At 38.2% G+C, this 13,596-nt stretch overlaps 1 protein-coding gene across 1 annotated transcript in view; it reads right to left on the bottom strand.

Moving 5' to 3' along the window:
* The window catches only part of ATRNL1 (attractin like 1), a 509,295-nt gene that overhangs the window by 86,973 nt on the left and 408,726 nt on the right, over positions 1-13,596 (bottom strand). The gene's annotated exons all lie outside the window — the stretch shown is intronic.

Below are 13,596 nucleotides of genomic sequence, written 5' to 3'. Positions count from 1 at the left end.
TGTGCCTAGTTGAAATCCATGCAATTTAGTCTTTTTTTTTTTTTTTTGAGCAGACAGTGCCACTGCTGTAGGCCTCATCTGTCACCTCACAAGAAGCACATCCTAGGCACTGACCCGGAGAGCATCCCCCACCACACGGCCTGGCCACAGGACAGCAGCAAGTGGAAATGGGCCAGAGGGAGAGCAGGCAAGGCACAGCCTGATTCTGCTGAGAGGAAACTAGGGCTTTGCACCATGCTCCATGCACGTATGTTTCACTGTCTTACAAATTCATTTGTCTATCATTGAATAAAGCCAAAATAAAATTAAAAAAAAGAAAAAAAAAAAAATCATCCCAGAAGCAAAAACTCTGACTCTTTGCTTGCCAGCAGAGGTCAGTGCCCTCACTTCTACCCTGCCAGGAGGTTCTCAGCTGCTGTGCTTCTGACCACTGGCAACTACAGCACCCCACTATCAAATATGGGAATATAACACACTCACAGCATATACACTGACATAACAGCTGTGGCCCTCTCCTGACACTTAGGGTTGAACCCTCCAGACTGAAAAGGGCCTAGAACTCCAGGTCTTTCTGTGTAAATGTTCGAACCATTAAAGAAGAAAATCCACAGTAACATCATCCCTGTGAACTTACAGTTCTGACCTGTGAAGCTAAAAGCTGTAGCAATTTTTTTTTTTTTTCTAACAGTATCCTGCCTACATGAAAGCACACATCTGCCTCAACAGGCATTTCCAAGATTGTTATAGGTAACCTTGTGCCTGTGCAAAGTTAACTATAACATTTGTCATACACGTTCTCTGATGCCAGCAGCAGGAGGTGCAGTTGCTTTAGGTTCTATTTTAATAATTTTCCCCAAGTGCCACTTCTACAGCAAAAGTCTAATCTCACTCTTCTACAATAACTATTACTATTTGTGGCATTATGGTAGCCATATCTGACTCATCCTACATAAAAAAAGGGCAGAACTCCCTCATTCAATAATTCTTGCATCAGGCTTAGCTTCTTGCTCTTGAGGCAGCTCTTCTTTTAGAAAGATATGCAGTTTTGATCAAAGATTTCCACTAATGGAAAATCTATCATATTCCCTGAATGATGCATTCCAATAATAAAATACTTTGGCTTCTGAAAATGCGCATCATCTTTCCTGATCAAATTCTCTGACTTTCAGGCTCAGCCTCAGGATCTTGTTATGTTGTGTCTTCATGATAAATGAATCCCCGATACCAAGCATCTACTCTATGTGGAGTAGGTATGTCACCCCTTACACTTTTCTTTGACAACAAAAAGCAAACAGAAGTGAAAAGAAAGTCCCCATATGAATTTGTTAGGTTAGCTCAATGTTTTTAACAAAAGATGAGTTCAGGTCTCATCTTAAATACAAAATAGATTTTTTCCACCTCCAAATCAAGAGTCAAGCACAGAGGTTCAGATTTAATGGAAGATAAATGGGAGATCCATTTCCACCCCCCCAAAAAAACCCTCCAACAAAACAATGACCTCATAGAAGTTGTTTCCCATTTCCTTTCTATGTTAAGACAGGCATATCAGTCGTGGCTGAAGTAAAGAACTTCTAAGCACATGCACAAAGGGGAAATACAAGCGGAAATCCTAACGTACAGCTTTAAACCAAGAAATTATCCCTCTAAAGTTCCTTTACAATTATATCATAGATTTACAGTGCTTTTAATTAGAGTCTTGGGAAATAAGCATGGGAATTTCTATCAAAGTTAGAGGAAGCCACACTAGTGACTAAGGAGATGAATACACACGATATTTCCCCCATTGGGGAGCAACGAAGATTTGCCAATACAGAAGTGCTACTCATGCCTAACAAAGGGTGAAAAAAAAAAATGGGTAAGGGGAATTCCTGGAAAACACAAGAAAAAGAAAACATCTTGTGGCCTAATCCTGACTCAGTTCTTCACCCCTTGGGAGCAGCAACAGATCTTCAATAGACCATGGTAGCTCTAGCACCAGAAGAGCAAAGCAGTAAGCGGGACTGCAAGCCACATATCTAACCAGAAAAGCTTGTTGGTTTAGATCTTCAGCAAAGCATCTAGAACAACCACATGGAACAAAATGGCTCTTTAATAACAGCAAATACTCCCTTACTGACCCAGAAACAGATGTAACCCCAATCTTACAGAGGGCTGCACAACCACACAAAAATATTATCTGACACGAAAGAAACATGTAAAATCTGAAATGTTGGTCAATTTTAATGGTGGTCAAAGAAGAGGAAAAAATTAAGTCACACAGCTATTCCAAGTTAACCCATGACTAACTTGACCTGCTCTAGAGCATGTTCACTGTAAAACCACGTTGCTTTGGTCAAACCAGACAGGTCTTTTGGCTTTTTGTCTCCTATTAGAGAAAGGCTCTGGGTCTCTTTACCATACACACTACTCAATAGCAAAGCATTGGAAAATGTTTCTTTTATTAGGGCAGTAACAAAACAGCATCAGTACATTAATAATCAATAGTAAACAATGGAGTTAACTGTCCAGCATCTAGATATATGAAGTTCTACCCATAGCTTTCTTCACGTATACATACATTCCAATAGTCTCAATGCATATTTACTAGGTGGTAGCGGGTTATAGTAACATCTTGCACACACAAGCACATACACATGTATCTCAATATGAATTATTTTATATTAATCAGCCCAGCACAGAGACCCTGCAGTGACTGACACTTCCAATAGTCATGCACAATTTCTTTCATCAGTTAAGGCCAGAGAAGAATGGGGAGAGGAAGAAACATAGGGAGATATGAGGAAAAGAGACAAGCAAGCAAAATCACTGATCGAAGACAGGCTATTGACTGCCAGTTCTTCAGGTCAAAAGCTAAGGATTGTTAAGAGACAGTGTCCATATTATCATTTAGAAAAATCTACTTCTTGGCAAAAAACAGCTTCTAGAACTGTGTTTGTAAAGCTAGACAGGGTGGGAGGGCAAGAAGAAATAGCTGTTGAAGAAAAACTTTCTAAGAAGTTGCAGAGGGCACTTCGGAGAAGTAAACTAATATGTCCTCATTCTGACAAGGCTAGGTTCACCTAAGCTACCCTGGTGGAGGATGCGTTTTTCAATTAAATAGCTTCTGTTCGGGTCTGTCTTTTGATAAGTCTATCTGGTGACTACATATGCAAGTGTTCATATTTTAGAACAGAGATACTGTAAATGCCTGAATTCTATCAGACCTACTAAGCAAGCCCAGCTGGCACAAAAGGTACAATGGTGTGGGAGTTGGTATGAAAACAAAAGAATTACAGAATTATATCCAGGACAGTGAAAAAATCACTAAGCCTCTCGTCATGTGGATTGATTCCAGAAGAGACAAAGGCAAAGTAAGCCCTTTAACTTTGGTACAGCATTTCTCTGTATGTAGTCATTGGGTTTTGACACCTTAGCAGAATAACTTGGTTAACTAATGTGTTAGATAACATGTCTGTATACAGACACGCTTTGAAGGTCAACCTTAGCAAACACTGTTACACAAAATCTGTGGTTCAAATTATATTCCAAGATATTAAACAGAATCAGTCTAGCAGAGCTGTATTTTATTATAAAGTGAAAATAAGGACACTTCAAGAAGTGAAATAGTTAAATGTATAATCAAGTTTCAAGTATGTTGAATATTTAGTAAGGGAACTTACAAAGTCACTATGTCTTCCTATTGACTTAACATAATTCAATATAAGAAATCCATTCAAATGCCCAGGTAGCCATGGCTGACCATATTGTAAATGTCAGTTCATTGACTCCGTTAGCGAACTCTTGCCATTTTAAACTTAGGCACAACATTAACCATGAAAAAAACCAAAGATTATTACTTAACTACCTGTTCAGCTGTAGGTACAAGCATGATATTATAATCTGACAGACCAAGCATAATAAGTATTTTCTGCATTCACCTTTGTAGCTACATATGATATACATAAATCCCAGAGGTGCTAGCTTCACTACAGAAAGTATGCAATTAAAACTTGCTAATATAATTTGCAAATAGAAAGCAGAAAAAAAACCAACCCAAAAACATGAGAGAGGCTTTTGGGGAGCTGTAAGAGTCCAGTAAGGGGGACAAGCATGTGACATTCCACAGTAATGAGGCAGGCTGGCTGTGTGCCAGCGTCAGCCACTGTAACTGCACCCTGCAAGAATTCAGCTGCAAATCTTTGTTTCCTTTATGTCTTTCATATCTTTGCAATTCTCAAGGCAAAAGGCAAAGACAAAGTCTTTCAGCTGGAGTTCTTTCATCCAAGAACATTCTTCATCCAAGGCCAAAGGTTCACCATATCCTAAAAGGCCTTTGGATCTGCATGTTCAGTCATCTTCATCCAAATGTATTTCTTTGGGAGCATTATTCAGTCCTTGTGGTCGATCCTAAAAGAACACCAATAAAAACTATCTTCATTCCTTCAAATACAATCTTCAATGGTTTTATCTCTAGGACCGCTGTATGACAGTGTTGTGTCAAAGGTGCAAAATGGTAAATGATTCAGAGATGTTTCAATTAAAACCACAGCACATTGAAACACTTCTCCTGCTATAGTTTTTGGATTTGGTCAATTCTTTAGATAAACGTTTCCAAAATGAAATGGAATTTCTGGAAAACTACGTATATGAACACAATATTTTTCCCTTGTGCTGACAGCAGTTTTAAAAACAAACAAAAAACCAAAACAAACAAAAAAACCAAACCAAAACAACAAAAAAAAACTTTCCCTGGACAGTATTTCTAAAATTATAAAAATTATCATATAAGACCCTACCTGTATACTACAGTACAACAAAGTATTTTTTATATACGACTCTAGAATATGAGGAGGCCCTGTCTCCACTTAAATTCCTTTACTGGAGTAAGGAGAAAGAGAGCTCCCCCTGTGAGGAAACAAGACTGTTACTTTAAGGGGCATGATAATGCTATAGAACAGTTTATAATACAAAGTAAAAAAAACCCTGCAATTGCAACTTGTGATTGCCTAAAAATAAAAAGTGTCAGCTAATCTTGGTTTCAAAACCAATCCCATTCTCTAACCTACCCATCAGTATTCCAGATCATATAGCTTGCTTAACTTTCCTCCATCTCTTTTTATATATATATGAAATTTTCCAATCCTTTTTTTTCTTTTTTTTTTGCTTTTTTTTTTATTTTTATTTTTCTGAGCTACCTATTCACCTCTTCCTTTCTTCCTTCTCCCCAAATATCTCCTTTTCTTCAGTTAGCCTCTTCCAGCTACCCTTCGTTTCAGTTCCGCAAGCCCCTTTATGATTTTAGTCTTTGCCTTTCTCCCTCTGCATAATTCGCAGCTATATTTTGGTCTCCAGAGTCTCTACATCAGTTTTGGGTCTCCTGTCCCTTTTCAGCCTGTTGCCCCACAGTCACCTCCCGTTCTTTGCTTTTATTATTTTGTACTTGTCACATCCCTTTTTCACCTAAAAACATAGTAACTTAAATTATTTTTTTTGTACGTTACCAAGCTTCTGCTATTGCACCATCCAGTGAAACAACTGGGTCACATAAACTGTTTCTAGAATAATTGGCCAATCCTGCCTTGTTCTAATAGTATGACAAGACTAAATTGGAAGAGAGTTGATCTTTAGCATAATTAAAAAATACATAAATAAAAACAAAACACAAAACCTTCTCTTTGCTAGCAGTACTGTCAGTTATTATTATATTACAATACTTGAAATAATCAAGTTTATTACTACTAAATCTCCAGCTTCTGAAGGAATTCCATACAAAACCTCTCTCAAAAAAAAAAAAAAGGCAAGTTTTGATGGCTACCAGAAATGCATGAAACATGCTCCTGTCTTAACTTAGTGAATCAGAAGTGAGAAAGCGTATAATTCAACCCTAATATATTAAAGTCTTATGATTTTTAAGCTAGCTGTATCACTATTAGCATTCTGACTCACAGGGACACACATAAACCTGACCTGAATAGAAGAGCAGACTGCGTAACAACAGCTTAAGTCCATATCTGATTTTGAACTATTCTGAGTTAAAACTACATACTATATGGTGAGAATATTAAACGAATGGAAGGGGAAAAAAAAAGAAAGCTAATCTCAAGCAGTCACCACGCGAATGCCATTAAAATGTAACTTACTACACTAAAATTTTAAAAACAGGCAGCGGTGTTGTCTCAGTAACTGCCATTCAATTTTGGATGGAAATGACCAGAAGAGACAAGTGTTTGGTACTTTGCAGATTTCAAACCAGTAGCAAATGGAGGAAAAGCTTAAATTTCCCCATCAAGTTTGAGAGATTTGTTCCTATCAAAAGTAATTTCTTGATCTCAAATTAGAAGTCGTTTCCCTTGTAATGGGAAATGGACAGGTTAGATAAAGGATACTAATGAGGATTACTTTTTCCTTGCATGGAATGTGATCAATATCCCTTCTTAATTATCTCAAAGCAATATGATGTGGAAGGAAAAGGGGTTGAGTTCGGGGTTTTTAAATGTCACTCAGCCTCCACAAAACCTTTAATTGCTGTGTTTTATATTTTTCTAGAATTAATACAGATTCTTCTTTTATGTTCCTATCTAGTTTTTCATTGTGAGAGTAGAAAGGATTAAAATTTTGACTAGAAACTCTTCGACATCCATCTTCTAACATAAATGATACACCCCCTACCACCCCTCCCCTCCCCCATGACCAGGCTATGTTTGCATAACTGGGGTAATCACTCTGAGGAAGTATTTCTCTATCAATTCTGTGCTGAGGTGAATTTAAAGACACTGAAGGATTCAGAAAATGCTTTATAACGGTAACTTTTTGAAAGATGTTAACAAGACATATTAGCTCAAACAGAAGCTTCCTATTGACTCTCTGTTCTGCCTTCAAGGCCTGACCAAAGTAGATCTCCGACTTTAAATCTGATAAAACTGAGATGGGATTTGGTTTGTAAAAAATAACAACTCTAGGCTTCAAAGTTTATTAATTCTTTAGTGTCCTCTGTTCTTTAGCTTTTTATGTGTAAACTAGATTTCTGTGCACCAGAGTCAATAAACAAATTCTAGCTGAAAGGGGATAGTGATTCAAGGTACCATGTATCTTCTTGTAAAAGCAAACATCATAAGCTTGTTTCAACATCAAGACAAATGTAAAAAGAGAAATTAAGGTAGATTGTGTCAGCTGCAGCCTGGAGTAAGACTGAAGGCAAAATGAGGGAGTGTGCTCTTAGGTCAATTTTTCCTAACAAATTTCAGGCCTATCAGCTCTTGGACCTAGTATATTATGCAATCAGGGATCATTTTCTGGATGGCTCAGGCCTTCCCAAATTTATTCACAAACAGATCTAAGCTATTGCTTTCTGTCCTGGCACCTGACAGTAAGCAGTCCTCAGCTTTCCCCTGCTGACTCCTGAAAAATGCAGTACACACAAAAAAAATAATGTTTCAATAGTGAGCTTGGTGCCGGTTCAATGTTTTCCCTGCAGTGGTGAAATACCATGAAGTGCTTGGAAGCACTCACAAACAATTTTCTCAGTGTTCAGTTCTCAGCAGTGAAGCTAGCTGTGGGTCAAGTCAATGCTAAGACAAATCTAAGCTTTACAGCTGTTGAAATACTTAAGCCATACCAGATTTTAAAGTGATGTCATAGCAATGCAGTTATTACTTGCCTGCCACAGGATCTGCTGATGGCAGTTGAAGTTTTTATTCATCAAGGGGCCCAAATAATTGAAACAATCCATCTGCTCTATATAGTCTCTTTCTGCCTATACTGTGATTACTTACTGCCTTGTGATATTTGCCAGTGATGTCATACTTAATCAAGCAATTGGTGGCCTGCTACATCTCCTGAGAACCGTGCTGCACTCCTGTGCTGGAGCATAGGTACCTAAAATAATCCACCTGTTCCAAGCTTCCCCTTTGGAAAACCTGATGGGACATGATATTTGGCAGCGACTGTCATAACCGATCAAGCAATTGCCAGACTTGTGCATATTTCCTGAAAGCTGCTGCTGTTTTTCATCATGAATTCCAGATAATTGAAATAATTGACCTGCTCCAGGGCCCTGCTTTGACTCTAGCATTTTCTGCAATGGGACTTTTGCCTATTGTCATATTTGTTTAAGAGCTGCAGTAGGAAAAGTCTTTGATTACTTTTTCACAAGATGTCATAGCACCACAAAGGAAAGTGACATTATTTGCACAGTTAGTATTACTGAATTGCCAGACACTGCTCTACTCTCTGTACTCATACTATGACTCACAAATGCACGTGCTCTGCTATAGCCATCTAAGTGTTGGAAAGGTAGAGGAAGAAATAACGAGGGAAAGCATGTGAGCTAAAGTTTTGCAACCAGGCTGATAGTGGGAATCCTATTACTGCTCCCATATGATGAGCACCAAGTAATTTAAACACTCCAGTGCTCTGTTGGTTAAATGGACTTCTATTAAGCCCTTTTTTCAGTAGCTAAGGAGCCTCCATATGTTTTACAGAGGATCAGGTACCCTGACTTAGGTTTTTCACCACTTATTACATAGTCAAGGGACAGACTTGCCTGTTGATTGATATAAAGATTTTTATAATAGTCCGATTAACTGTACTAGCCATAAAAAGCTTTTATGTGTTCATCTGCTATTGTGAGAATAGGGGTATAGATCTTACATGTAGTCAGATTATATTGCTCAGTTTTATTTGAGAAGGACAAAAATACCACATTCACTCACTAGATCACATCCTGCTCCTGAATTTACTGTATTCATCTAGAGGATGGATGTTCAGTTGTGTTCATTACTCTGCTTAGCATCTGAGTAGGTCACAGACCAACTGACAGTGACTGTAGAAGTCTAGCATATCCGCAATAATCTTGTGAGTGTCAGTCAGATTTCCAGCACTTTCATTAAGATCTAACATTTCTGCAGCTGTACTTTTTTTAAGGAGTTCAGTGTTTCGCCCTGCACAGAGCACAGCATATAGAAAAGACCTCTTATAACATAGCATTCACCTCTAATAACATCCAACTTTCCTGAAGTCCAAGCTTTTCTTTATCTGTAGCTTTTTCTTTTCAGCTCTTTATCTTCAAACAGATAACACTGAAATGACTAAAGACAAATGTTGTTTTTAAAGGGAGAAAGCTGCCAAATCTTATACAGATGTAGAGCTAGAAATTATATCAACAACATTAGAGTTACAATTATCTACCCACTTAAATAAAAGTTTGAGGGTTAGTTGTTGTTTTTTTTTTTAAATTTGGATGAAAATGAAACCGACTCTGAAAGTCAAGAATAACAGAGTTTACAAGCAAACTATATGATAAAAAGAATACGTTTTCCTCATCTTACACCAAGCTTTTTAGAAAAAAAAGTGCTAAGTGTCTCTTGATTAGAAAGGTTGGATGTGTATTAGTGCAAAGATAAAGTCAAATCTTGACATCCATAGGAGATTTACGTTTCCATCAAAAATGAGAATCAGTACCTGCATACAAGGACAGGTAGGTCTGGAGTCCAGAGAGCAGCCAGGGATTGCTCTGCTTCCCCCATGCTCCTCACCTTCAGTAGTCCCTCCTAACCTGCAGGTCCTATAGCATCACAGCACACGCAGCCCAAGCACTATAGCGCTACTTGCACGCTTTCCCCTCATTGGGAAATATCTTAATTATAAGGAGGAACTAACCAAGTAAAGTTTGAATCTCAACTTTATAGAGGGTTTATGTAGGAAGACTTGATAGAGTACTCTAGTGAGTGTTTGTCAATCAGCGCTTACTTGAGGAAAACAGATGACAGAAAGAACACTCCTGTATGTGTGCACACAATCATAGAGTGGGGGAAGTCAACCTTTTGATGAAATAGGGGGGTTTTGTTGGGGTTTTTTGTGGTTTTTGGTTTTTTTTTTCTTTTCCATACATAGGTGATGATTGAATGCTGAGAAATCAAAAGAGTGACTTGACAGATAATTGGCCCTGACTAACAAAAGAAAACAACACCGCAGCTTTTTGTCAGCAGTAGGATGTAATTATGCATCATTAATTATACTGGCATGTCAATGAAAGGTCAGACAACACAATATAAAGGCGGAAGAAAGTAGTCCTATACCCTGACAATGATGTTGTTAGAAAATGTTAGTGCTTATATCACGGTCGAAAGGAGGAAGGAAATCATTCTCCATTTAAATCAGATGAAAGTCTGTGGTCTGACCTGACTTAAGAACATGAAATAAAACAAGGTGATGGGTACAGAGGTGGTGTTGCGGACTTCAGTGTAACCGCCTCTCAACCTGGCCACATGGGTCTGCTCTGCAGGGTATATAACACCAGGCAGCAACACTCACTTAGCAGGGGGTAAGCAACAGTTTGCCAGCAGTAGTACAATTCAAAGCAGAAGACTTAGCTTTCCTTATCACTGCGTGTATTTTTATTAAGGTAATCTACTGCTTGCAATGTTATTTTTATTTGATGCCTTCTCCCAGTCACCAATCTGATTGTTCTCAGTGCCAGCTCTCCCAGGAAGCAGACTTGCAATTTGTGGTGCTGTGCCCCACTGCAAATAAAGCTGTGCTTTACTTGTACATTCCTATTTGACTTACCATTAAGAAAAAATGAAATTTCAGCCTCGTTAGCAATGAAGAGTGTTTTTTCTTGAGAAGTCACTTTTAGCTAGGTTCTTCCCTGTCCACTACATTGCTTCCCCTCCCCATTGCTTCATTTGCACAGACTAATTTACCAGGGAATAATAAATAGGAGCAAGTTTTACGGCTTTGTAAGTGTATTCCAAATGACTTAGTAAATAAAAGACACAGTAACTTCCATGATGTCATCTCTGCATGCAATATATACTGCTTTTCCTGATTCTTTGAATTTTTCTTAATTGATTAGAAATACATACACAACCTTGAAGGCCAAAAGCTTCTGAAGTAAAAAGCACACAGTGTTCTAACGTTTATCACTAATGGAGTTAATCGTGCCTCTTTGCCAGGATGAAAGAGGCTTGCAAAGATATTCCAATACTGCTGCTTCCTTTCCCAAAGCAGAAGTGAGACTTGGCCATGGGTAAAGATGGGGGAAAGTTGTGCCAAAGGACATCTCAGGGATGCACATTCTTGTTGGCGGGCTTGAATCCGGTTAGGTGGTCTACTAAAGGGGAATATCATGGTCTAAGTTGACAACATTTGCTTCCTCCAGTTCAGACTACTTTTTCCACAAGGTAAAGTTAGGAGTCTTCAGCGGGGGAGGGTTTGGGGTGTCTTTAGGGGCAAATTGGTTTTTGGTTTTGGTTTTTTTTTTTTTGGTTTTGTTTTGGTTTTTTGTGTTTTTTTTTTTTTTTCCTATCTCCTCATACTCAGATGTATTCCCCTTCCCTGCCAAAAAGAACACAAGATTCAGTTAAATATTGAAGTGATTATAGAGTGTTGACAAAGAACAGAAATGAACTGGGGAAAACACATTTTTATTTTTCTTTCCAGCTCAGTAGAGAAATCTTGTTTTCAGCAGTTCCATTTCACACACAACCCTCCCTTGAGATACTAAATCCAAAGCCTGAAACTGCCTCCTTTTGTCATGTTATTTTATCTTTTCACATAATTACAGAGAAATTGCTAATGGTCACGCTGAACACTTAAATTAGATTTATCAATAGAGCAAATCAAACATTCACAGCAAGTGAAGTTATGCAGGATACATATTTCAATACAGCACCATATCACCACAGTTGGTAACTTAAAGGCAAGCATTTAATTGCATGAAAATTTTGGAGAGAGAATGAGGGAAGTGGTGCAATGAGACTGTCTTTGAACAAACTTAGTAGGATAAGCATTGATAAAAATATCAAAGAAATAATGTTGAAAGCAATACTAAGCCCAAATAAGGAAACTCCCCAATACCAGGATTTTAACTTGGTGCAAAATGTAAGCAAAGGTGAACTTTAAAGCTAGGTTAACCTCTCTTTCACTTTGCATTTCTTTTTACAATGAAGTTATGAGAGTTTTTTTAACACCTGTGGTTCTGTCTAACTGCACAGCTCTTCTAACGCCTAATGCCGCTTTCTTTTCAAGTCTCTCCAAGCTGCTAGAGAACAACTTAGATACTGTTCACTGCATCCAGCCTTCTGCTTAGGCAGCAAATGCTACTCTTAGACAGTGGTTTTCTTGAGTAGCTATAGCATCATTAACTTGTCTCAAATGCCCCATTTTTAAAGATTGTTCTTGTTAGAAACAATTTTGGAAGAGTACAGAAGAGCTGAAAAGGGCTGAGTGTTTTAGATTAGGCTATTATAGTAAAATTGAGCATCCCAATCAAGTTCTCTGGTATCTAAACTGATTTATTGCACCCTAGCTCTTCTGTGTTAAAAGAGGTCTGACAAGAAGTATGCATCAGAAATTGTGTAGTAGTGTTTCATGTTAGGCCTCCTCCCTCCCCATGGGTCAGATTTCAATTTAGATTACACTATTTATGAGAAAAATAAAAAAATCCTCTACCTCAATATTATACAAATATATCAGTGATACGTGTCCAACATCTCTCACACTCAATCTAGTAGACAGTAACTAGTAGACTGGAAGTGATTTTGAGAGAATCCTTGATTGTTTCTGAGGGAAGCTAGAAACAGAAAGATGTTTGGGGGATTCCTTCTAAGACAGCACAACTACCATACCAACTCCTGTTCAGATACATAGCCACAGCCCCAGTCTCCCCTCCAGCTTCTACTTCTGCAAGAAGAAAACAGGCATTTGGATGGCTTCAGTATACCTTACACCTCCCTGAGAAAATGACCCATAAAATGAAAATTATATTATTTGCCCAGTAACTAAATACACTACAAAGATTTTATTTAGTGACCAAATAAACAAGGTCCCTCACACATCTCAAACCCTCGTAATCTTTGAAACAGGTTTTAAAAATATTCACTTTCTGCAAACTGCTGAAGAGAACCAAAGGTAATCAGAATAATACACAAGTATTACTCAGGGACCTAAATAAAAGATATATTTCCTCTTGATCGCCACCTGGACAGGTGCAATGTTAGTTTTTAAACATAAATCTCTCTCAAAAGCAGAAAGTTCTACTTCTTTCCATGACTAAAAACACCCACATTTTAACAGGGAAAACCCTATATCTATCCATGCTAATAATAGGTTAAGATGCAAAATTACAGTTCCACAGCCTTCATTCCACCAGGAAAATTTAAGCAGATGCTTTCAGTACCAATCAGTGCATATTTTCAGGATAAGGTTCTGTATCAGAAGAATACAGCAGCCATTTCCACCAAAAAAAAATAAAATAAAATAATGGTGAAATGGAGATGGGATCAGAGCTGCTTTGTAGAGAGCCTAGTTGCCACAAGATTCACAGAAGTGGGAGATGCAGATTCAGCTCCCTCTGGCAAAGAGTTAATGTTTATCACCCAAAAGTTGTCAATATCAACTAGATCACGACCTACTCAGAGGCATCAATGGTTTGTTGTTTGTGGGGTTTTTTTTCCACAACAAGGAGAATTTAAGTTGAACACATTGACTTCACACAAGTCATTGCTTACTGCACTGTAAGGCCTGAAGTAGAGTAATCTGCCTGACACCCAGCTTTGTCCATGAATCCCTCTGCCGGCCACGGACCCGCTGAGTCCTCTTCAAATATCAGCAGCT

The sequence above is a fragment of the Numenius arquata genome, chromosome 15 (genome assembly GCF_964106895.1).
Source record: "Numenius arquata chromosome 15, bNumArq3.hap1.1, whole genome shotgun sequence".
In the NCBI taxonomy this organism is placed as follows: domain Eukaryota; kingdom Metazoa; phylum Chordata; class Aves; order Charadriiformes; family Scolopacidae; genus Numenius; species Numenius arquata.
This window is presented reverse-complemented; position numbering and strand designations above follow the sequence as displayed.